The sequence below is a fragment of the Aythya ferina genome (genome assembly GCF_964211825.1).
Source record: "Aythya ferina genome assembly, chromosome: Z".
NCBI classification, from domain to species: Eukaryota; Metazoa; Chordata; class Aves; order Anseriformes; family Anatidae; genus Aythya; species Aythya ferina.
This window is the reverse complement of record NC_140299.1, coordinates 71,088,127-71,115,222: the sequence shown is the minus strand read 5'-3', so window position 1 is coordinate 71,115,222 and position 27,096 is coordinate 71,088,127. Positions and strand designations below refer to the sequence as shown.

Sequence of the window (27,096 nt, the reverse complement as noted above, 5' to 3'; positions counted from 1 at the left end):
TGATTCTCAACAGAATTCATTGCTGAGATATGGTTGGGACTTTGCTTTATAGAAGGTATGGGGTATACCTCAAAAACAAACAACCAAGCAATCAAAACAAAACAAAACAACACAAAACGAAACAAATCATAACATTGTAACGCTAGACTCACAGTGATGAAACCAATTGACCATTAAGATATTCCATCACTACTGAGGAACATTACCAAAAGCCCACAGGTAAGCACAGGAGACATGCTATGTTCCCCTACAAACACTTTCAGCAATTAGAAATTGATGGGTGTTCCAGGTCAGATGTTACATAATTTTGACAGATATTAGAAATCTTCATTTTATCAGCAGTCCTGGCTATCAAGGGAGGTCCCAGTTGACTGGCAGCTAGCAAATGTGACGCCCATCTACAAGAAGGGCCGGAGGGCAGACCCAGGAAATTACAGGCCTGTCAGTTTGACCTCAGTGCCAGGGAAGCTCATGGAGCAGATCCTCCTGAGAGTCATCACGCAGCACTTGCAGGGCAAGCAGGCGATCAGGCCCAGTCAGCATGGCTTTATGAAAGGCAGGTCCTGCTTGACGAACCTGATCTCCTTCTATGACAAAGTGACGCACTGGGTGGATGAGGGAAAGGCTGTGGATGTGGTCTACCTTGACTTCAGCAAGGCTTTTGACACCGTCTCCCACAGCATTCTCCTCAAGAAACTGGCTGCTCTTGGCTTGGACTGGCGCACGCTTCGTTGGGTTAGAAACTGGCTGGATAGCCGGGCCCAAAGAGTCGTGGTGAATGGAGTCAAGTCCAGTTGGAGGCCAGTCACTAGTGGAGTCCCCCAGGGCTCAGTGCTGGGGCCAGTCCTCTTTAATATCTTCATCGATGATCTGGACGAGGGCATTGAGTGCACCCTCAGTAAGTTTGCAGATGACACCAAGTTAGGGGCGTGTGTCGATCTGCTTGAGGGTAGGAAGGCTCTGCAGGAGGATCTGGATAGGCTGCACCGATGGGCTGAGGTCAACTGCATGAAGTTTAACAAGGCCAAGTGCTGGGTCCTGCACCTGGGGCGCAATAACCCCAAGCAGAGCTACAGGCTGGGAGAGGAATGGTTGGAGAGCTGCCAGAGCAGGCAGAGAAGGACCTGGGAGTGATGGTGGATAGTCGGCTGAATATGAGCCAGCAGTGTGCTCAGGTGGCCAAGAAGGCCAACGGCATCCTGGCTTGTATCAGGAACAGCGTGACCAGCAGGGCTAGGGAGGTGATCGTCCCCCTGTACTCGGCTCTGGTGAGGCCGCACCTCGAGTACTATGTTCAGTTTTGGGCCCCTCGCTACAAGAAGGACATCGAGGTGCTCGAGTGAGTCCAGAGAAGGGCGACAAAGCTGGTGAGGGGCCTGGAGAACAAGTCCTACGAGGAGCGGCTGAGGGAGCTGGGCTTGTTCAGCCTGGAGAAGAGGAGGCTCAGGGGCGACCTTATCGCTCTCTATAGGTACCTCAAGGGAGGCTGTAGCGAGGTGGGGGTTGGCCTGTTCTCCCACGTGCCTGGTGACAGGACGAGGGGGAATGGGCTTAAGTTGAGCCAGGGGAGTTTTAGGTTAGATGTTAGGAAGAACTTCTTCACTGAAAGGGTTGTGAGGCATTGGAACAGGCTGCCCAGGGAAGTGGTGGAGTCACCATCCCTGGAAGTCTTCAAAAGATGTTTAGATGTAGAGCTTAGGTATATGGTTTAGTGGGGACTGCTAGCGTTAGGTCAGAGGTTGGACTCGATGATCTTGAGGTCTCTTCCCACCTAGAAATTCTGTGATTCTGTGATTCTGTGATTCAGTTCCATTACACATTTCTGTTATGTTCTTCTAAACATAAATTCCAGGAATTATTAGTTCCATATATTTTCCATCTTACAAAAATAAAATCTTTTTTGATCTTTCAAGTTGTTTCTTGAACATATCTTTGTTTCTATACTAATAGAAAATGATGATTTGTTCCTATTGACACTCTCTTGTATTGAGTTCTCCCAATCTTTTACAAATGAAAGAGGTGCAATCTTACATAGAAGACCAGTATGTTTGATCAGCAATTTTCTTCATCTTTTCTTCATCAAAATTCATCTTTTTTAATATGAATATCCAGAATTTCATATACACTTGAATTTTTAAAACATCATATTTCCTTTCCCCTGCCCTCCCCTCCCCCCCCCCTTCCTTTTCTATTTTTTCATAAATACTTATAAAAGTAATGAAAACTTGAGAAAGATTGCTTATAATAATCTTCCCTTTGCTGAGTTCTCTGTGCAGGCAAGACATATTTTTATGTTACGCTAACATGTTAATTACCTAGAACAAAACCAATAGGAGAAAGCTGCTGTTCTGACTGTGACATAAATTTGGACAAGTTTGATCATACAGAACTTAGCTTTTTGGCCATATTTTCATATTAGAAAAACTAAAAAGTTGTTATTTGTACAGTTCTATTGCCATTTCATTTTTATACCGCAATAAAAATACCAATGCCCAATCTCCAAGATGGTTTTACAGTTGGGCAGTTACTGCATAATTAATTTACATTATTCTGGTAACAAAAGAATGAATGCTCATTGTCAGAGAAGAGAGATTTTTTCTCCAAAATCAGTAAATTTAAGCTCTTCATCCTTCTCTGCCTTTACTCATGCTCTATCTGTTTGCACAGTGGTTAAAGTTGAACATCTAAAGTTGAAAATAACAACGATCAAGATTATAAACATAATGAATATGCTGTAGGTAGATCAACATTTCTCAAGAATAAAGAAAGGTTCCACACAGTGGTAATGTGATCTGCATTACAGGCATGGCCATTTTGTTATGGGTTTTCTGAAGTAGAAAAAGAATCAGAAAATAAATAAATAAATAAATGATTAAAAAAAAAAAATCTTTTTTTTTTTTTTCTATGAAATGGCAAATCAGATTTTCTGGTTATATCTTCACTGATACGTAATTATTTGCACAAAGGTCTGAGCTTCTGTTATCTGTATATGACCTCTAAAACATACACAATGGTTCCCTGCTATGCAAGCGATTCTTCATATGAACTGCATAATCCCTCATTTGATAAAGGCGTGATTTATGCTTCTGTTTTCAACTCCAAGTACATTAATGATTCTGTTTTATGAATTAATGAACATGCAAACACCTGAAAACATGCCCTTTCCCTATGTCCTTGTACTGGAAGCCAGTGAAATTGCAAACTGAAACAGAAAATAAAAGCAGGGCAACTATGTCTGAAGCTTTAATTTAAAGTTAAAGATTTAACTTAAATCTGTCCTAGCTCTGCACAAAAGAGAATGGAGCTTAAGAAAGCCTTGTCTGTGACTGGATAACAAGATGGACCAAGAAATGATTACCATCTATGTTCACAAAATCATAGAATGGCTTGGATTGGAAGGGACCTCAAAGATCATCTAGTTCCAAGCCCCCTGCCATAGGCAGGGATACCACCCACTAGATCGGGTTGCTCAGAGTCTAACCCATGTCTAACATGGTTTTGAACACCTCCAGTGATGGGGCAGCTTCTATGGGCAACCTGTTCCAGTGCTTCACCACCCTCTGAGTGAAAAATTTCCTCCTAACGTCTAATCTAAATCTCCCCTCTTTTAGTTTAAAACCATTCTCCCTTGTCCTGTCAATGTCTGCCCAAATAAAGTGACTCTCCATCTTTTTTTTTATCAGCCTCCTTTAAGCATTGAAGAGCTGTAATGAGGTCTCCCCCGAGCTTGTCTTCTGTACACCGAACAGCCCCACCTCTCTCAGCCTTTCTGCACAGGAGAGGTGCTCCAGCCCTTTGATCAGCTTCATGGCCCTCCTCTGGACCTGCACCTCAACATCTTTCTTGTGCTGTAAAGAACTGGATGTAGGAGGGCAGAGCAGAGGGGCACAATCACCTCCCTCAACCTGCTGGCCACTCCTCTCTTGATGCAGCTCAGGTGCAGTCAGCCTTCTGGGCTGCAATCATGCACTCCTGGAAGTATTAGATGTTAATGTTCACACTATAAGATTAAAGGAAGCAAGTGTTCATGTATGAGCAAAAGTGAGAAGGATTAAATATTATATTTTAAGGTAAAATTCAATGTCTGCTCTTTTTACAAGTAACAAGAGCCACTGCCAGGGCTTGAAGGAAGCACGTGGTAGCACTAACTGCCTCTGCTGCTAACAATCGCCAGCAAGCCTAGATGATAAGTGTGGGTGACTGACATTCCAGAATTGTTGAAGGTAAAACAATTTCCCAATTGAGCACCAACAAAGAACCATATTGGATTCTACTCCTTCACACTTAAAATGTTTTGTCTGTATAACATGGCTACTCAAGAGCAGGGAAGCAAAAAGTCCATGAAGTGCCCCTGAAGATCTCAACTAACTTATACATTAACAAATGATGGAGGACAAAGAAGAAGCACCATCTATTATTACTTGTTTAAAAAAAAAAGGAAGCAAATGTACTGCACAGAGAATCCTTCTTGTATCCGTTTCAGAACTGCCCAGAAATATTTTCTGCAGTCGAGCATGGACTCCCTCAGTAGCCAGAAATGATCAGTGATACTTAATTAAGGGCACTACATAAGACATTTTCAATTGTTCATGAATTTTGAATTATATATTTTAAATAGTTTTGTTTTCTATTTAGAAAAAGAAAAAACAGAAGATGCTATTGCAGTAAAAATTCTTTAAAAGAATATGAGAGGGGTAGGGAAAGTAGTAAAATAATAGTAGGAAAATGAACAAAACAAATACCTTCACCATTTAGAATAAGGAACACAAGTAAAATACTAACCCCTAGGGGAAAAATACAATTGAGCCCCCCCACACACAAACACCCCACCCCTCCCCCTGGGGATTAGTATTTCAGAACACTATAAATTAAAATAATTTACCTTTTAATAAATGTAACAACCATAGTTTATTCAGGATCCAAAAGAAAACTGGAGTGGGGAAACTCTGAAGTTTCTCTATATCCTGAGAGTGAACTCTCTGTATTCTCAGAGAAGTATTTCTCTGTGTGCACAGTCACAGCACTCCACAAAAATCCTATACCTGCCTAGTCCTGCATGTCTGGTAAAGCACAGCTACAATGATAGAAAGCCTTCTCCTCTCAGCAGACTCAATTTCACCTGAAAATAAATCTTACATGCATGGAATTAAATCATGTATTCAGATACACTTCTGTAACCAAAAACTGTCTGGATTTCTTTGTGTTTGTTTTTAACATTACTGATCTATACACTTCAGAAGTTAGAATTAACCCAAAAAGCAGGATAAATTATTTGAAAGATAAATTATTTGAAAGATAAAATATATTCAAAAGTACGATACGTTTACTTTAGGAGACCTCAGTAAAACATTAGCTTCAAAGGCAAAATTATCTAAGTACTAATTTCCCTCAGGTATTCATTCAAAATTCAGTGCTCTGCTAAATACTTTTATTTGAGAAATAACAGAAGTTTCAGTCTGATTCCAGTCTTGAGTCTTTTGTTGTTGTTGCTATTGTTGTTCTGTTTTCTTCTCAAGTATTTTGAATATTCTGTTTTTAAATCAAAATGCTAATTTGAGGGCAAAGACAAAAATTCCAGCAATTCAAGGTGAAATATGCCATTAGCAGACTGCATAAGGTGAGCAGGGTACTGTGTGTGAATTAGAGCACTGGACAGTGCAGTAAATGGAGGATGCACAGTATCGTCAGCACAGTCAAATGAATATATGTGTGTTTTCCTTTGAAGTGGCAAGCCTTTTTTCTTCATGCAGCCACCTGCAGAGTAAGACGACATTTAGAAAGTGAAAACCTCATCTGACTGAAAAGGAAAAGCCTTTCCTCTGACAGCTGAAGATGGAAAAAAATCTTGCCCAGAAGCATGCAATGTCCAAAGCGCTGCCTCCCGTTGCTCTCAGAGGAATCCCAGCTACATCCAGGGGTGCTCATAAACCTTGGGGGGACAGGGCTGAAACTGTTATTGTTTATATAACTGAAGGGAAAGAAATTAAAGACCGAAGGGGACAGCACTTGGAGCATCCCTCCAACCAACACACAGGCTGACCTCTCTCCAAGACTGCTGAAGGGGATGTGGACTCAAGGGAAAAGCTGGAATTCAGGTAGCAGGGGAGCATCCCAGAGTATGCTCACTGCATATCAGAAGAATAACGTTTTCCTGACTGCTGAAAATGGTGGTTAGAGGAACGGACTCTGCTGTTTTTATTCTGAGACCTAGTACCTCCAATGCATTATCACTATAAATCTTCCTGCATTCAATTACTACTGTACTTGAACTGAGAGAGCTGACTATTTAGTGACCCAGAAAATGTGTCACTCTCCACAGGATGCAGGTCTGCTAACCATTATCCATCTACCTGCTGTTACTCATGAAATGCACATTTTGCTGACTACAGCAACTATAACCACTTTATTCTATTTTATTTCTGCACATCGAATACCATCTTCCTAAAATGAATTCCTGTAATTAAGATGCTCAGCGGAGCTGAGGAGTTCTATAATATGGTTAAATGAGGCTGGAATATTATCACATTATGTAATTTACAGCTTACAAAGTGTAAGCACTCCAGGCCCAGAATACAGAATAGCCTTCACAGGTCTACAGCCCAAAACTTGGGAAGAAATTCTGAGCTGCCAAGATCAGAATCTTAATTGAAATGGGTCAGACATCTTAATTACAGTGGTTTCCAATCAAAGTTCAAGTCTTCTGTCTCCCTGGAGATTTACTCTACCCTTCTCCTCAGAGCCGTATATTAGTCCCTGGTTCATCTGTCTGTCATCTTTGCCAGTTTTGCCAAAACTGACACTCACTGGAACCCCACTCGCACTTCTTTTGTACTGCAATTCATTTCCTGTGTATCCTGCCTTCACTGCATTACCTCTGCTTTCAAAACCCTGATCACTGTCACCTTCACTGACATGATTCTCATTTTCTGGGATGCTTACTGCTTAACTGCTCTTCTTTAGCCCCTCCACCCAGATGTGCTAAAAGTACTTTTGTTTCCTTGCATTGTCCAAGCATATGAGAAATTTTATCACTCAATTTTTTATTTTATTTTATTTTATTTTTTTCCTGGTTTGCATTATGTTACTGTTGTTTTGCATGCATGCAAGATTGTAGTGTATAGTATAGGTCTAACCCCTTTTTCAGACTGCACAGGTTTGTTGAAAAATCCTGAGTAAAACTAAAAATACTACAGTACTATTTTTATAACAAGCAGCCATGCTTCCCAGGGGTGCTCCTGTCTAATCATGAAGAGATACGTGACACTATGGGGTGGCCCAAGAATAAAGGGAAAGGAAAAGTAAAAAGAAGGATGCTCTGTAAATAACATATGCAAATCATATGCAGATAAATCCAGGCATGATCAGTTGTGCTGTTTTGAGAAGAAACAAGAGTTCACTTTTAATAAAATCTCTATAAAAGTGAGAGCGGTTTCCAAACTCAAGTGAGAAAAAGCAACACAAAAATCATGCTATATGTAATCCATTTATGCATTTGGAGAAGTATGAAAACAATAATGTTGTGAGAGTGGTTTTAGAAAATCATGACCAGTAGCTTTATTGGCCTAGGTATTAATAATGATTTTAGCATTACCCAAGACTCTGGTGCTGACGGGATCTAGTGAACTAACTTGCCTTAAATCATTATTATAAAATAAAACAACTAACACCCCAACTATTGAACACATACCCCTCAATATTTAAAAACAATGCTCTGAGTTGTTAAAGAAACCTACAGGCATGAGGTGCTTAAGAACATTCAAATTGAAGGTGCTTATATCCAATTGTAAGCACTCAGGGGTTCTTTCATGAAGACGAACAACTTCAGTACACTGAAGTGCTGAACTGAGTGACGAACAACTTCGGCACGCAAATAACTTTGGTGTTTGCTTATTTTTTTTCTTCTTTGTTTTAATGATTTAAGTAGCTGCTTAGCAGCCTATGAATACAGTAAATATCCTTTTTAAAGTAGGAACAACATAGCTCTTAGATTTATTTTGTTCTCTCTCTTCCTAACGTTTGTTAAATAATTACTGATTTGCTAAGGAAGTGTAGGCGATCCTAATATTTCATAACTGAAATTAAAATAGACGGATTTTTGGCTCCCGGATACCATCTGTAGGCACATTGCTTTAATTGTTCTTGCTGCATATAACAAACCTGCCAAATTTCAATGTCTAGTATTTTTTTTTAGACAGAACAAAAATCGAGTTAACAACATATGTTACAGAAAAAAAAAATCATAAACATTTTTACTTTGAAAATGTTCAAATGAATAAACTCAACAATTTCCACCAACTTTTTAATCAAAAATATTTTGAAATGTTTCTCCCATGAGTTTCACGATAGAGCAAGTAGAAGTTCCAAAATAGGTCAAAGAGCTATATTAATTTCTTTGGAGTTAGGATAACTCCAGTGCTACCATGTCTTACATTAGCCTAGGATATGGCCTTTAATTTTTTGTGCCAAATGACATGAATTAGACCTTGATGAAAATCAAAAGGAGAGGGAAATGCATTAGGAATGGCATGGTTTTATATAACCATGAATACTGCAGAAATAGCCTCCTGCCTCCATAATGCTGGGTTTTTGACTTTGAAAAGCATCCCTGTTCTCCTAATGTCCAAACTAAAGCTAAAATCATACAGTTCTTCGTTCATTCCCTTTTATCCATTCCCTCCCTCTTCTGAATTGACCTTTATGTCCTACTGAGGCACTGATCTTCCTGTCTGACAAGACATCATGAAACTGAAATGGTGGCTGCTTTCTGCTTAATTTATATGAATATTTTTAGAGTGAATACATTTGAATAAATGGTACCAGAGAGCTCTTCTTTTTTTTTTTTTTTTTTTTAGTAAATGAAGGTGACTAGAAGCTATTTTTAACCTTCCAATTAAAACTACTCCGCTTTTGTGAAATTGTAGCAAAATCATCTTCCCCATTAGAAGGCCAAATTTTGGAGGAGAATAATTCCAGAAAGATTCCAAATCTATGCTCACAGTTGCACAGGCAGAAACAACCATCTGTGGAAAACGACGGATTTTGCACAGATTTATTCTGCCTACTGGCTGCACTGAGAGAGTCTGAGTAACAGCCTTCGAAGCTGCAACAATATTTTTCAGAGACAGAGCACCAGGCTCTGCACAGGGCTCTACATGAGCAAAGGGAAAAACAATCTCAGTGACTCTCTGGGAAATTTGGAAGAATTTTTTTCTCATCCTGCTATCTATATGCAAAGTGAGGAGCATGCTGCTTCAATACCTCCAGATTTATCATTAAAATATTCATATTCTACGGAGGTGAGATATTCTAATTATTCTACATTCACTCCTCAGCCTTCATCATTTTGCCTTTAAGAACATGACAGTAGCATCTACTATTCTGATACAGTTAATAACATTCACATTGACAGAAACCACTTTGGAAGAACTATTTGCAGGAAAATATCACTTTCCATCTTTGGGGTACCCATAGCTCCTTTTCACTATTCCAGGAAAGCACATGCACTGTATGCTTCTCTATTTGAGTACTTTCTCAAGACGTGTCAAAATTAATGTTCAATCAACCTATAGGTGTGTCACTTATTCACATAAACAGGTGACCTGTTCTTTGCACATTCTAGGGCTTTTTTATAGATGTGAGAGTGGGCTTTTTCAGGGAGTTGCTGGGGCTCCTCTTCATCAAGTACCTGGCCATATCTTTCCAGCATCCCTGTATTTCAAGGCCTTTCAGGTCTGGGGCCTCACCTGCTTCAAAATCCCCTGCCTGGCAGTAAAGTTCTGTCCACCGAGTGGAATGAGGGAGAACACTGCATGATTAAACTTAAGCATTTAGTGAGCCTGAAAATGATCTTCTTGTCTAAGGATGATTTAATTCACAGTGAGGCAGTAAACACGCTTGGAGTTGAGCTCAGAAACTTGTTATTCAAGAATGAGATGTGACATTTGTGTCAAAAGCTTCCATACAATTTCTAGTGGTACTGACATATTTTACACCAGAAATCAGAGCTGTATTAAAAATACAGATTATGTAAAAGAATTCAAGGTGTTAAGCTGTGATCATCTATATATTTATTAAAAAATGGTATCCCATCAGTCTCCTGCTACGTAACAGATTTTTCCGTGTTCCTTTTTTTTGCCAGTCAGGAACTGAAAAACACTTCTAGGCATGTAAATTCTTCTTCCAACATCAAAATAAACCAATGTATACTATTCAGCTTTCAATAGTAACATTCATCTCTTTCTTGATATAGTCTCCTTTTACCTTTATTACTGTAGCTTGTGTCAGAATTATATTGACAGTAATAATATACAAAGTTATTCCTTTTGTTTCCTGCTTATATACCTTCTGATTAATTAAATGTACCACAGTTTTTTACTGTGATAAGTTCTCATTGCAAAATTCCATACCAAAGATCAAAGAGCAATGATGAAAATGCAAAAATGAAAGATTTAAGGATGCAAAAATGAGGTTATGAGCTAGGCATGAAGGAAAGTCAAGGGCTGATTCCATTATTTCAAGGAAGATGCACAATCTAAAATGGTACATTGCCTGTGACAGAAAATGGAAGCTTTTTGGTGTTGATACTAAAGGGAGACAACAGATCTTGTAAGTTTGTTTAAGGTGTCTTTATCTTCAGCAAACCATAGGAAATGGCTGCAGAGTAGCTGTACGTGATGTTTCCTTGCTGAAAGAAATCCCCCTTTTATTTATGAATTACAATTTCACATTTTCTGGAAAATCATTTTCCTAAAAATGTATTAATCTCTGATTGATATTATTGTTTTTCCAAACCAAAAAATAGTGAGGTTAAGTTTATCATTTTCAAACAGTAATTCTAGTCTCCCTTTAGATGAAAACTTCATTCAATGCTTAGGGAAAGCCAGGGAGCAAGCTGGAATGTCTTCACTGAATGAACTGCATGTCTCTCTAAATGATGGTCCTGTTTGCTCTGCATCAGGTTTAAACATGTTTTGATGTTTCAATTCCTAAAAAGTCCAGAAATTTTAGTTTATTCTGGAAGTTTTAAGAATCAGCAGGTCAAGTGGCTCTAGCAAAAGCAAAGATTTCTCTAAATGATTTTACTGCTGTGCACATTGAATTAAGAAGAAGCCTGAATTTCATAAAAGGAGTGGTCAGAATTTACTGAAAATCACATTCCTTCATGCTGTAAAATCTAAGTACCCACAGTCACCTCTTACTTTTGAAGATACTATTTTGAATAATCAGAGAGGAGTCAAGCACATGAATTAAAACAAATGCTTTAAATCTGTGGGGATCTACTCTCTTTATTTACATACCACGTTGTATACATTTCTACTCATTCCAACACAACTATTCAAATTTTCCTTTTTAGTTTGAAGAACAGTAGCTTCTGGTCTCAAAAGCACAGTAGTTATTGAGTAGCCTTTACTCATTTCAGGCAGGCAGACCTGATAACAATACAAGATCTGACAAATCCTAATTAATTACACTACTAAACCTCTGGATAAGAATAACAGATTAAAAACAGAAGTATCACTAAGAGAAAGGGAAATAGGGGGGAAGGAGGAATGCTGGCATCCATAAGTTTTTGATTTTCTCCTCTACGAATGTTCACGAGATAGTCTTTTTTTTTTTTCTTTTTTTTTTCCTCAACATACAGGTGCTACTCTATCAAATTCACTGAAGTTATACATTAAATATAGCTGTTTAAATACAAGAAATTAGACTCAATATCGAAGGCAGTGGCAAGACTAGATTATTATTTCTAGACTTGTTGCATGGATAGGAAGTTTGGTTATATCTGATGATATAAAATATGCCTCTCTCCATAGTAAGCTGAAACTTGGGGTAACTGCCTTAGTGAAAATCACTTCCCACAGCATTGCTGCACATTTGGGGAAGGAAACTAAGTTAGTCTGGTTACATGAACACAGCATCAACAACAGCCAATGTCACAGCACGGAAAACCTTCACATTGCTTGTATTGCTTGTATAGTAACAGTCTGTATTGAACACAGACTGTTCATAGAATCATAGAATCTCCTGAGTTGGAAGGGGCCCAAAAGCATCCTTAAGCCCAGTTTCTGGCTCCAGACAGGACCACCCAAAAACCAGACCCTACGTCTGAAAGTGTGTTCCAATTTCTTCTTAAACTCTGGCAGCTCGGTGCTGTGCCCACTGCCCTGGGCAGCCTATCCCAGTGCCCGAGCACCCTCTGGGTGCAGAACCTTTCCCTAACCCCCAGCCTGACCCTCCCCTGTCCTAGGTCCATGCTGTTCCCTCGGGTCCTGTCGCTGTCCCCAGAGAGCAGAGCTCAGCACCTGCCCCTCTGCTCCTCTCATGAGGGAACTGCAGGCTGCCATGAGGGCTTCAGCCTGCTCTTCTCTAGGCTGTTAACTGCAGGTACTCAAAAGCTCAACTCTATAGCACCTTCAAACGGTTCTCTTTACAATGGCTGTTCATTGAAGAAAAAGGGGTAAACAGTTCATCAGTAAGAGTGTTGCAAAAAATACTTAGAAGATTTCTGGTCCAATAGCATTTACTGATCAAGGATTAAAGGACTATATAAAACACTGAGAAAGAGAATTCCCATACACAGAAGCCAGATGTGAGTTCACAATCATCCAGGAAGAAAAATGATTTTAACTAGCCTTTTCCATAAAAAAAAAAAAAAAAAAAAAAAAAAAAAAAAAAAACAAAAAAAACAGGGACATTAGGTTATGGAAGATCACCACAAAGTGTGTTGTCTTCTTTATTCACATCTATTCATCAATATTTTCTTGGTTTTTATTTTTTTCTCCCAAGCACAGATATATAATTTCTGCTCATGCAGAAAATTTCCTCTTACAAAGTGTCGATATCTTTTCTCTTTAGAAAATTAATACATATATATGGACATAGATGGTGACACTCCAAAGTATTATTTCTTTTTTTTTTTTTTTTTTTTTTAACTGCTGAAACAGAAATAGTAATTACACCTTTACTGCCTTACGTTAGTAGATAATACTTTCTAGGTTATTAAGTGCAGACATTTTTGAGATGCCTAACAACTATTCAGGGGGTTGGGATGTTTTTGTTAGTACTCTAATACTAAATCAAAAGTACAGAGAAAACTTTCACAATATCAGCTTATGCAAATCTGCAGATGTGAAGTACTATGCATTCCAAATTCACAGCAAGAATGCTAGGAAAACAAGTTAAGTAGGCGGTAATGAATCTTTTCAGAAGGAGGAAGACAAAAGGTAGAATGAAAGACAATTTGGTTCAAAATAATTCCCCAACCTATTTAAAAATAGAATTATCAAATTGCAACTCTGAACCTCCCCTTTTTGCTGATTAAAAACATCTCATTACTGTACACAGGATCATCATCATAAGACATATTACTCCATTCTCACTGACAGTGACTTATTGCCAACTCCAAATTGAATATTGATGTTTTGCTATTGAAATGTCAATGCCAAAAATTACTCATAGCTCTCTAGAATCAATGGCACCTCCAGATTTAACTACACTTCTAACCAAAGGAAGCTCAGTACTAGCTATTTCAGCTAAAAAATCTTTACACTAGCTTTTTAGAACGAAACTAAATGCTGTTTGTCCATTCTGTTTAAAAACATTTGGGGTAAGGGGGAGGCAGCATCTATTATCTTGCATAAGAAACTAATCCATCATACATTATGGAGAAAGACTGACACTTGCCTAGATGCTTTGAAAATTTTACTCATTGTCTTCACTGTCACTACTTAATCACAAAAAAATGTATTTAAGGTCTTGTAAAAATTATGGCTGTGGCCATTGGGCTGTTGATTGCTAATGCTTTCCCAGATTCTGCTGGTTTTGTTTTGCTTGTCACAATAGACAAGGCCTATGTAACATACCACAAAGTCTTTGAAGTTGTACCAGCACCCCTTTGAAAATCAGCATCACCCACACTTTTCTAACCAGTTCTATTGTTCAAAGCATAACAATCTATATGGAAAATAACGTGTTTGGGCTTCTCATTACAACAGGAATTTTTCTACTGTTTCCAGAAGCTGAAAGAGAGTTGGTAAAAAAATGGATACCCTTTTTCAGTATTTACAAATGGCTTCCATCCTCAGAAGCTGACTAGAAGGAAATGCTGCTACTTTTCTTTTTACAATCACCACCCACATCTCATAGCAGGGTATCACTCACAGCAAAGGCTGATTCACCCTTTTTTCTCTCCACACTAAAGAAATACAATACATTAAAATGCACAGCCTTGGTGTTCAGCTTGTTAAATAAATGCTGAAGAGTAGAATATTCACTCCCCCGTCTTAGGTGCTGGGAAGGCTGCTGATTTTATTTTTCAAAAGGGCCAATTTTCCACCTTGAATATACAGCTCATAGTGGCACTTCTGTCAAGAGGGGGTAATTCTTCAGCTCAGCACTCTGTTTAAAAGCATGAATTTGGAGCAGCTTTTGCATAGCTTCTAGTTTGATTCTTTTTAATATATAATAAAAAAGCTTTTGAAAACCTTTTTTCACCATGTGTAATAGAGCTAGTTTCAATGGCAGAAAGATTCAAGGGAATGTTCTTTCCTACAGACAACTAACACAACTTTAAAGATAAAATTCAGAGGTGAATAAAGTCTCTAAGGAAAGAGAGTAATATTAAGTCTAGACCAAAGCTGAGGAAGATATTCAGGGATTTAGTTTTCCTGGCAGAAGCAGCACTGTCTCTCAGGGTAACAAAATTATCAAAACAAGCTAGTTTCCCTGAGGTATTTTCAAATTTTGAAAACAAAATTTTCCAAATACTTCGTATGACTAGCTTTCAAATATAAATCAAATATCATATTATAGAATACTGTAATACAGAATGTTATGAAGATGTCTGTGTAAAACCTGGTATAAGAACACCTCATTTTAAAAACTGTACAACAATAAAGATCATGAACCACAGCCATTTATATCTGAAAGATCACTTTTAGTCTCCCATCTAATAAAATTTTCAAGAAACACAAAATCACCAATAAGCAAAGAAGACACAAAATATATCTTGATAGAAAAATGCATTCATATTCGGATTTAAATCTTCAGGCTCAATTTATTTGTTTGTCCACTCAGATCAATGGAAATATAGGAACAATAACACAGAAACTCATGGAAAAGAAAAAAAAAATAGATCATGGCATCATTTTCCTTCTTCCTGAAAATGTGCTTGCTAATCAATCCAAAGCAAACTTACTGTATTTATTTATATTATATGGTGTAGGACCTATATTAGGTGTAGTCCTACACCATATAATATAGGTGTAGGACTACACCTAATATAGGTACTTCCTATATCAAGGATATAGGTGTATCATATAATATAGGTGTAGGACTACAATTCATTGCTAAAAATGTAGAGATAATAAACAAGGGTATTTTCTTCTATAGCTAGAGTTATACAACTAGTATATTCAACAACTAGTATTATAAGGTCATTTTAGGCACTGGAAACTGTAGAACAATACACTACTGTAGTCAGTTAAAACAGAACATTTACCTTGCAAAATCCACAATCCATGGATACAGGCAGGAAAGACAAAGAGTTTAGTGCCAAGTTTTCCAGCTTTGCTGCTCGCTTACTAGAAAACAAGAAGAGGAAAATACATTTAGACTTGTCCATTGTATCAAGGTTTTTGAAATAGCAATGCTCTTAGGGAAGTTCCTTGACATGGTTTAGGATCGTATGCAGTTTCTATCCATAAAGGAACAGAATGTATGTCAGCACCATGAATGTCACTCCTGAAGTAAATAGCAGAGGCATGTGAAAGCTCCCAAGTAATATTGTGTACTCATTGGCACTCATGGAGAGCAGGCAACTGCATTAACTGCAGTAGCTTAGAAAGCAGTTTACTAAGGGATCTGAAGGTGAAACTGACACAAGTATTAAACCAAGAATGGACACTGAGGGGAAAAAAATAAAGTCTTTTCAACATCAGGATAAACTTTCTCTACTGGCGATGGAAATTTGCACCTCCACAGCCTTTTCCATACATGTCTCCAAATCCACAGACAAAGAAAGGAGCATTTCTGAGCTATGGTATCCTCTTGCCATATTGAACTGAAATTGGAACATTACGTTCATGTTAATGGAACATATGATAAAAACATTCTTCAACAGCAAAGGTAAGAAAAGGTAAGAAAAGTTCTTGTATGTTTGCCAGGACCAGAATAAGTCCTGACAGAGCAGAAGAACTATAGATTAGACAATAATCCAAACTACACTGATAAAAAAGACTATGAAGGACTGTGCTATTTCTGAAAATTATTCTGAAATAAATGACATGGGCTGTTCTGATCAACATGACCACCTATGACTTTCAGAAAGCAACCAAAAGAACAAAATGCTTTGGATCCCGCTGTGCAGAAATGATCTTTATGAGACCTTTCAAATTGCCTGAAAAAGACTCTGCACCTCTTCATAAAATACAGTATGATCTGGGAAAGATTGATTAGAGAAGTGAAATAATGAGATATAAAAAGAAAGAAACAAATATACTTAAAATATTTTAAGTATTTTAAATATTTAAATAGTATTATCTAAGCATCTAATTATCTAAGTATTTTAAGTATTTAAATATTTTAAATATTCTTAAGATATTCTTTAAACATTAAACTGTAATTATAGGAAAGGCCAGGTATTTTAAGTAAATACATATTTCATGATGAAACATAATATTGTACCTAATTCTTATTCTTATTCTGAGGTACACAAATAGGTGAATTAACTCAATCATTTTATACTATATTATATGGTTGATCATGGATAAGATAATGGGTCAAAAAATGATTTGTTGAGGGAATCTGTAACATAAGGAAGTTACAAAATTTGCAGAAGAAGACTTGGAATGCAGCAAAAACCTGCCAGCACTGCAAGTAGTCTAGAACTCCATATCTTTGTTTTACGCGGAAGTGTTTGGTAGCAAAGGGACTGCAGGGGTGGCCTCTGTGAGCAGGGCCCAGGAGCTGCTCTGTGTCAGAGCAGAGCCAGCTCCAGCTGCTCCAAAAGGGACCCGCCACTGACCAGAGCTGAGCTATGAGCGATGCTAGGTGGGCCTCTGGGGCAGCAGAGTTAAGGAAGGGAAAAAATGCTGGGCAACAGCAGCTGGGAGAGAGGGGTGAGAGCCAGCCCTGCAGCCCCCACAGGCAGTGCAGCAGGAGGGCAGGAGGTGCTCCAGACATGCAGCACAAGTTCCCCTGTGGCCTGTGGAGAGGCCCCTGGTGGATCAGGGCAAAAAAGTGTTAAGAAGGAGTGACAGACTTGAAGTGTTAGGAATTGTAAACACCACCATTCCTCATCACTCCACACTGCTAAGGGTTGGGGCAGGAAACAGAGGAGATAGGAATGAAGGAGTGACGTTAAGCATAGGAAGAAAGGGTTGGGGGAAGATGTTTGTAGTGGTTTTTGTTTGTTTGTTTGTTTGTTTGTTTGTTTGTTTTCCTTCTTATCATCCTACTATATTTTTAACTGCCAATAAATAAAAAGAATCTTCCCCAAGTCTGTTTTGTCCATGATGGTAACTGGTAAAGGCACACCCTGTCCTTATTCCAACCCTCAAGCTTTTTTAGATCTTATTTTCTACCAGTGTCCTGTTGAGGAGTGAGAGACTGTCTGGGTGAGGTCTGTCAGCCAGCCACAGTCAATTCACTTCAGTTTCTCTACATGCTCCTGCCAATTCTTGATTATGAAAGACAGACAGAGGTGTCTACTACTTCCTAATGAGTGATGCTGCCACTCGAGCCCCCATTATGAGGACAAATCAGAAAAAGCAACACTATTTCAGTGCTGTTCTGTGATAAAGTTTACAACAGAACCACACTGCTTGGTAAGAGCATATAGTTGGTTATTCAATGCATGTGCTGTTATACTGATTAAGTAAACACTTGTAGAAGACAAAGGGTAAACAAGTTGTTCCACCACTGCAGTATCTAACATCATTATTTTTGGGCCACTTTATTGTTTCATTTTAAGAACAGCAGTCTTTTCATAGTGCTCTCCCACAGAAGCAGCAGTTCTTTCAAACCATACGGGAAGAGCAGTCTAAATATATATTTCACTATGCCATTCTACACTGTATTGAATTCCTGTGTTTATTATGTACTATTATATTAACTAAACAGCAAGCTTTGCTTTCACTACTGCGTAGGTTTTAGTATGTTCAAAGCTAACTTATCTGGTGATTTTAAGGGAGAAGGGGAGGAGCTTTACTTGATATATGTTTTTTCAGGTTTTCCCTTCTTAAGGGCTATTGCAACTATTTTTGAATCTTGCCTTTTGTTAGTTTGGGTTCTTCTCAGACTAAATACAGAATAAAAATAGAACAACAACAGAAACATAAAAATAAGCAAAGTATGTCTAAATGTTTGTTTAATTACCTTTTTTTTTTTTTTTTTTCCTTTCTCTGAAACAAATGGGAAGTGTTTTAAATATTGTAGGCATTTCCTTTTACTTTTGGTTGCAGACTTAGCAGATTTAGAATAAAGATCAGCCTGAGTCTTTGGAAGCCAGGGAGAATTTAACTCTGAACTGTGCTTTATATTATATCAAACTTTCAAAGGGCATTTAAATATATAGATTCCCAACCTACCCAAAACAGTGGGAGAAATCTTGTGTATGGAAGAAAAAATCATACTCCCAAATGGTGAAAATATCTCGGTCTCAACAGTGCTTTATTTCTGAAGACAAAACCCAGGTGGCAGTAGGAGACTAAAAGACTGTCCTGACAGATTGCAACAAGCATTCAACAGGTCTGCCACAAAAGTATCGTAGAGAAACTGTTTCTCTGGGACAAGAGAAGAGATACTCATACAGACAAGTGACTGCCTAAAATCTGAGACAGAAATTGATTTCCCTTGCAGTGGGGTGTCACGAGTGTCTCATCTTACAGTGAGATGTCCTTGGTCCCAAGCTGCTCTCTGAGTGGTACTAAGATGAAGTTGTAGAACTGCACACTTATCAAGTAAGTAAATTCAGAGTTGCTGAGTGATACACATGAAAAATAAATAAAAAAAAAAATAAAAATGTGCCTCAGTAAATAAAAAGTAGTGGACTCTGATCACAGTATCACCCCTCAGAACTAAGATTTGGGAGACTTAGAAAGCAGGTCAGAGAGGACATCAGCTTACTAATCAAGAAAGCAAACCAAAATGATATGAATTGTTGTGAATAGAATAGAGAAAAAATTTGAAAAGTTTTGAGAGACAGATAGGGGGGTGGTTACCACAATTTAAAATCATTAGTGGCACAGATAGTAGTCACTACAAGAACTGGTGAGAACAATATAAAATTCATCGGAAGAAAAGTTGAAAACAAACAAAAAGATTCACTTCATTCATGATTTGTGCAGGAAAAACACAGAACATTTTGCCCAGGTGCTGAGCTTAGTCAAATTTTACAGAAAAATCATGTGTGGCAACCAACCTTTGGTAGCTCTGGAACACTTCAAATTTAAATTTCTGTCAAAAACAGGAAGTCACCGAAATACACAGCTCAGGGACAGCTTGGATATATCACAGAGATTTTAGTAGTTGTTTTTTTGTCTGTTTGTTTGTTTTTTGGTGTTTTGTTGTTGTTGTTGTTGTTTTTTGAGACACACAGCAGACACATGAAATTAATGAATATAGTTTTGGCCTAAAAGCACAAAATAAACATGAGCATTAGAAAAGTAAGTTATGTATTCTATATAGCCTAAGATATGGCAGACATTGAAGGCCACAGAGCTAAAATGTGGAGAAAAAGCTTACTGCTTTAACTGTCAAATAATAAACATTTCAGATTTTTAAAAGGTTTCAAAATTTTATTAATAACACTGAAGATCCTTCAGATCTATATCTTGACACTATAGTTAATTAGTTTTATGTATAATTTATGGCAGGGTTTCAGGCATAAAATAATGAATAGTTTTGGCAATACATTTTTGTAAGGCTAGTAGTCATGTTTTCCTTCATATAAAATCAGACTTTTTTTTTTTTTCAAAGATTTCCAAAGAGATATTAAGCAGGATTCATTGAGGAGAGCAGTTGTTTGTTTCATAAGTTTGTCATATTTCAAAACATGCACTTAAAATGAACGTTTCTTGTCAGGCATTAAAGAATTGATCAAATAAAAATCCCATATAAGCCTAGTGAAGTCATTTATTTATTTATTTATTTATTTATTTATTTAACAGATGCGTTAGGTTGTTTGGAATATATATTTAGCTCAGAAACAATTTTTTAAAAAACATAGATGAACTAACTAGCATAAAAGTAAATCTTATTGGATGCAAATACTTTCTCCGAATGTGTATCTCAAAGACTTGGTATCAAAGAAATACATTTAAGAAAATCTGTTGCACACTGAGGTTTGCAAATACAAATATTTACAGACAACTCTAAGAATATGTTGCAAAAAAAAGAAAAAAAGAAAAAAAAAAAAAAACTCTTTACTGCCCTTAGTAGTGCCAGATCACCACAATCAAAAGGCTTAGGTACTTAATGCGTTCATAACCTCAGTCTTTAGCAGTAAAACCAGTTGTTCTTTGGGGGGTGGGGGCAAAAATGAAGCCCTCATAATCCAAGAGGAAATATTTAGTGACCTCTTAGATGTACAGAAGTCTACAGGGACAGATTGGTTTCACCCAACAGTAATGAAAGAGCTGGTGGAAGCAGTCACCAAGCCATTTTCCATCATTAATCATCAGTCCTGGCTATCAGGGGAGGTCTCAGTTGATTGGAGGCTATCAAATGTGACACATATCTACTAGTAAGGTCAGAAGGAGGACCTGGAGAACTACAGACCTGTCAGTCTGACTTTGGTGCTGTGGAAAGTTAGGAAGCAGATCATCTTGCAGGTTAGGAAGCAGGTCATTTTGTAGCACATACAGGACAATCAGGTGATCAGGCCCAGTCAGCAGGAGTTTATCAAAGGCAGGTCCTGCTTGATGAGCCTGATCTCCTTCTATGACAAGGGATATTTGATTAGTGGTTGTGGGAAAGGCTGTGGATGTAGTCTACTGAGACTTTAATAAAGCTTTTGACACCTTTTCCCACAGCATTCTGGAGAAATTGGCTGCTTGTGGCTTTGGATGGGCATATGGTTCACTGGGTAAAAAACTGGCTGAGGGCTGGGCCCAAAGAATTATGGTGAATGGAGTTAAATCCAGTTGGAGGCTGGTCACAAGTGGTGTCCCTGAAGGTTCAGTACTGGGGACAGTTCTCTTTAATATCTTTATCAATGATCTGAACGAGGGGATCAAGTGCACCCTCTGTAAATTTGCAGATGACAGCAAATAAGTATTGATCTGCTTGAGGGTAGGAGGGCTCTGCAGAGCTGAGTACAGGGGGACAATCATTTCCCTTGTCCTGTCAGACTTGTTTCAGAAATAGCACAGCCAACAGGCTCTGGTGAGGCCACACCTTGAATACAGTGTTCAGTCTTAGGCCCCTCATTACAAGAAACACATTGAAGTGCTGGAGTGTGTCCAAAGAAGGGCAATGAAGCTGGTAAATGGTCTGTGAGGAGTGGTTGTGAGAGCTAGGGTTGTTTAGCCTAGAGAAAAGGAGGCTCAAGGGAGACCTTATTGCACTCTACCTTGAAGGAGACTGTAGTGGAGTGGGGTTTGGTCTCTTCTCCCAAGCAACAAGCAATAGTACAAGAGGAAACGGCCTTAAATTGCACCATGTTCATCAGGTTGGATATTAGGAAAAAAATCTTTGCTGAAAGGGTTGTGAGGCATTGGAAGAGGTTGCCCAAGGAAGTAGTTGAGGTATTCAACTCCTTGAAGGTATTCAAAAGATGCATCCTTGGAGGTATTCAAAAGATGCATCAATATGGTGCTTAGGGACATGGTTTAGTAGTAGACTTGTCAGTGCTAAGTTAATGGTTGGACTTGATGATCTCAGAGATCTTTTCCAGTCTAAATGATTCTATAATTCTTCTCCTGACTGCATTCCATTCTCCTTATCTAAGGGAGTTTCACAGTAACACAGTGAAAATGTAGATTTTTAAGAGGAGGCATCAGACTCAAATGTCTACTGCTTCCTATTTAGTTATGGGACACACTGGGCTCTGTATACATGTAATTGCATTTTAGCATTTCAGACTCTGCACAGGAAAATTCTGGAAAATAAGCAAAACAAAACAAGGAGAGACATTAAAGTGGATGCAACTGGAACCAGTGAGTTTACATTGCTGAAAAAAAAATAAAAAAGAATAATAAATAAATAAATAAATAAATTAAACTTCCTCTGGGGAAAAATCTTCCTAATTCTAAGGATAGTTTGGCACTGAAATGTACTGACTATGTGGACTACCTGTGGAACCTCCAGTATTTCTATCATTATTAAACTCAGATAAACATGTCAGAAATTACCTTTATATATCTAGATCACTACTGCAGGAGAAGGATGGGTCATATGATCTTGGTGACCCATCAGACCTATCTTCCATGGCTGTATCTGTAATGTCTAGCATTTTAACAATAGAAACTGCATATAAGCTTGGTATATACATCTCTCATTAGTTTATTTCAGTTACCACAAGTGACCAAAGCTCAGCTGTGGCAGTATTTTCAGGTTTATAACCACGAGGATGTTCAAACTATTTGTTCAAGTTTCTCTTTTTAAACGTTCTCAAAAGTTATACGTTCTTCACTTCCTATAATTTCTTTTTAATCAGATAGCCATTATGTGTGAGTTTTGGAAACTAATACATTTCGGATTTCTGAAGCCAAAGTATGTATTATTTCACTGGCTCTGCAAAAGACCCAAGCATATTCATTGATGCTTTTGTTGAAAGTCAGATACTGAGGCATTCTGAGAAAAGAGAATTAAATTATATCTTTCTCTTCATTTTTCATCATCATACAACCTTCAGTTAAAATGAATGCTAAGTTTAATGTTTAAGAACTACTACAGACAAAAGTGATGTGTAGAGGCATATGTCTTTGTAACATTGATACAAATTCCCACCAAAGCTCTTACTTCTTATCACTCTCAAAAATTTGCTCATTTTTCAATAAAAGTCACAATAATTGTCACTCTGCAATAGTATCAATATGCCACAAAGTGCAAAATAAGAATAACAAGGAAACAAGAGCAAAAGTGATAACAGAGAAAATACTGGAATCCAGGATAAATGTAAAAGTGACAACCAATGAAATCATCATCCGTCTCTCTTCTTTTCAGTGTTTATTCTATACTAACCAGTTATTTATCCACCAACAGATTACTTCCATAAAGACTATACAATTGTTAGATCGTATATACTACATACTGCTCAAATGCTGCCAAAGTTTACAGCCCTCTACCAAAATCAAATGATGTATATCTTGAAAACCAGACATCAGTGGTGTTTATGCCTCAACAACATATATATAGTCTCAATCTATCCCATCCCATCCCATCCCATCCCATCCCATCCCATCCAATTGTCCTTGCATGGTGGGTGAAATACTGTTTGGCATGTTGCATATGAGCAGGTTATAGCTATTAAGAATTGCCTAATGATCAACAAATACTTTGAATATTTCTTGCAAAGAACAACATCACTTCTGGTAATCTGTGGCAACACCACATGGCTCCACATGGCTCCAGAGCACCACAGGTTTTCTTACAATTTTGAAATATCCAATGGTTAAGCAGTTTTCTGGAAAACACTCTTGATTTAACTTTGTTTAAAATTTTGAAGGCTTGTGTGAGTGAGTGATTATAATAGCTGAAATTATTAGGTCGACTATCTCTATTTATGAGATATTTTTATCATTGATATCAGAGGGACAGTCTTTTATGAACCAAACATTTGACAAAAGTATATTAAAGGCCAGTTGAACACTACCATTCAGAAATAATAATAATTAACAACAACAACAACAAAAATTTAGGGGCACATTATAAACATGTCACATTGAACTGGACAAACTAAATATGAACATCTAAAATTCCCAATATCCACTTGTAACATCTGACATTCACTCATTGCTATTAATTGTAGGCTTCATTAGTCCTGGGAGACAGATTTATTTAGCTGCATGATAATTAATACAATTAAATCACCTATTGACAGAAAAAAATAGGAATTAACAATATGATTGTATAATATAATATTAAATTACTGCAACAGTCCATTTTATAATCTTTTCTCCTCAGGTCAGCAAATAGGATTTGTCATGAGAAAAAGTGAATATGACCTTTATTCAAGAAACTTTCCCATTTCACTTAGATTCCAGAGGCAAGCAGAGATGAGAAGTTACAAGAACAAGAATTAAGCAAGCATTAATCTGTCCGAGCATAAGCCTCTTGTTTTCTTCAGTACTCTTGTATTTCTTATAGTTGCCTATAAGAACAAAGTGGCTTTGTTCTTCAGGTGTCTTCCACCTCTGTAATTTGCCTGCCTCTATTATCTGCAACAGCAATGTTATTTTCCATGGCATAATGCTAATTTCTTGTGTAAAAATGAATATTTTACAGGCCTTACAGAGGGATCTGGACAGGTTGGAGAGCTGGGCGATCACCAACCGCATGAAGTTCAATAAGAGCAAGTGCCGGGTCCTGCACCTGGGACGGGGAAACCCTGGCTGCATGTACAGACTGGGCGATGAGACGCTGGAGAGCAGCCTAGAAGAGAGGGATCTGGGGGTCGTGGTAGACAGCAAGTTGAATATGAGCCAGCAATGTGCCCTGGCAGCCAGGAGGGCCAATCGTGTCCTGGGGTGCATCAAGCACGGCATCGCTAGTAGGTCAAGGGAGGTGATTGTCCCGCTCTACTCTGCACTGGTGCGGCCTCACCTCGAGTACTGTGTGCAGTTCTGGGCACCACAGTATAAAAAGGACATGAAACTGTTGGAGAGTGTCCAGAGGAGGGCTACGAAGATGGTGAAAGGCCTGGAGGGGAAGACGTACGAGGAACGGCTGAGGTCACTGGGCCTGTTCAGCCTGGAGAAGAGGAGGCTGAGGGGAGACCTCATCACAGTCTACAACTTCCTCGTAAGGGGGTGTCGAGAGGCAGGAGACCTTTTCTCCATTAACACTAGTGACAGGACCTGCGGGAACGGGGTTAAGCTGAGGCAGGGGAAATTTAGGCTGGACGTCAGGAGGGGGTTCTTCACAGAGAGGGTGGTTGCACACTGGAACAGGCTCCCCAGGGAAGTGGTCACTGCACCGAGCCTGTCTGAATTTAAGAAGAGATTGGACTGTGAACTTAGGCACATGGTCTGAACTTTTGGGTAGACCTGTGCGGTGTCAAGAGTTGGACTTGATGATCCTTAAGGGTCCCTTCCAACTCAGGATATTCTATGATTCTATGATTCTATGATTTACTTTCCTGCTATTCAAAACCAGGCATAACTTATTTTCAGATCTTAATGACAAGTTAATGACAAAAACAAACAGTATGTGTAATTTCAGCAATGCCTAAAAGTAGGCCTTGTGCCCAATTACAGTAGTCAATGCAAGTCAGGGCAAATCCTTCAGTTAAGCTGCTGTTTGTTAGCCTGCATGGGTAAGCATATTTAATCTTTTACCTGTTATTCAGAGTGGACCTGCATCTCCTCTATGTCAGAGAAAAGTATGAAATACATGTCATAATTCCATGGATGCTATTTACTTTAGCCAGAGGTACACAAACACAGCAATTTGAGAGCCACTGGTATGGCTTAATGATATCACAAAGTGCTGCTAAAATCCATGGGAATTACCAATGACAGAAGAACTAATTCTTCTTGCTTTGCTTACTACTCCTCTGGCATACTATGAAACAAAGAAATTTGAGTTGTCTCTGAGATTTCCTCTTTTGTCTTACACACTCAGGATTTCTCCTTATCCATAGTCATACATGCATGTGCCTGAATTAAAAAAGTTACACTTATAAAATAAGGCAGCATGCATACATAAGATGCACTTCATTTTATAGCTGTAATCTACATGTAATGTAATTGATATCTTTTAGCAATATAAAACAGAATATAGAACTGTTACTATAACTAAATCAACTTTATATTACTGTTCTTATACTAAAGCAGAATGTTATTTGACCTTGCACTTTTAAGATGATGGATGATTCAAGTACAGACCTGATTCATTTTAGCAGGCTGTGTTTATAAAACACATGACATTTGTCTTCAGATTGGGGAACTGAGCTCTTGCCCCCAAGGTTTGAAGTAATCTTAGTAGAATAGTAGTCTGGAAGAGAGTACCAATACATTTATGCTTTTCTTACCCTTTGGCAACATTAGTTTCAGGGTAAGAGCTCTAGCAGCAAATATTTTGTTTCACAGTCAAGAGGTTGGTGCAGCTAGTCAAGCAAATCAAAACACTCTAAACTCCAGACGCTTCATTTCATGAATTCACCCCAAAGCAAACAGATTACCATCTGGGCATATGAAACAGAAAGATAAAATATACACTTAAACTAGTCTGTGTTTGTGAATATAGCGTGTATAGTTTGAGTTTAGTATGTCAATATAGGAATAACATTATTTTAAGAGCTAACATACTATGAATTACAAGTGTTTTCTGCCTGAATGGTATTTGAGATATTACCCAGATTGTGAGCTGAGAGTTTGGATAAAATCTAATATGCTTTAATTCAGATGATAAATACTCCCAGAATATCAAAAACTTTTACCAAATGTCATTGATAACATCTGGACTAGTGATTTATTTTTCCAATTATTGTTCTCTGATTCAGATATTCAGAGAATATACAGAGGCTATTTAAAGCATATTACTTCTGAGAATGGACTGTATCTGCCACCCAAAATTGAACTCATATTCCTGAGAGGCTTTTACAAAACCTTCCTCTCATCTATGTACAGGTTAAAATTTCGTGCTACAAATATGTACAATGCAGATCATAAACTCTTCCCCCACAATTTTTACATAAATTCATAAACATAAATTTATAAATTTATAAACAGCTGAAGTTTTTTTCACAGGGTTTTGAATACATACCTGTCGTGAAATTTGGAACCCACAGAAGATCATAGAGAAGAACCTCCACCAACTGGTGGGCTCATATTTCACTTTTTCATGTCCTTTGCCACAGGAAAGTATTTCTTTGCAGAGTGAAGCACGTAGATGTGGTGGTTTTACCATGCTAGGCAGCTAAACACCACAACC

General features: G+C 38.0%; 1 protein-coding gene across 6 annotated transcripts in view; it reads right to left on the bottom strand.

Annotated features, from left to right (window-relative positions):
• LINGO2 (leucine rich repeat and Ig domain containing 2) overlaps positions 1-27,096 on the bottom strand; it is a 575,497-nt gene that overhangs the window by 352,310 nt on the left and 196,091 nt on the right. For all 6 annotated transcript variants that reach the window (XM_084505347.1, XM_084505341.1, XM_084505342.1 and 3 more), the window contains one exon: positions 15,500-15,581. The gene's annotated coding sequence lies outside the window, so the exon portion shown is untranslated. The remainder of the gene's footprint in view (positions 1-15,499; positions 15,582-27,096) is intronic.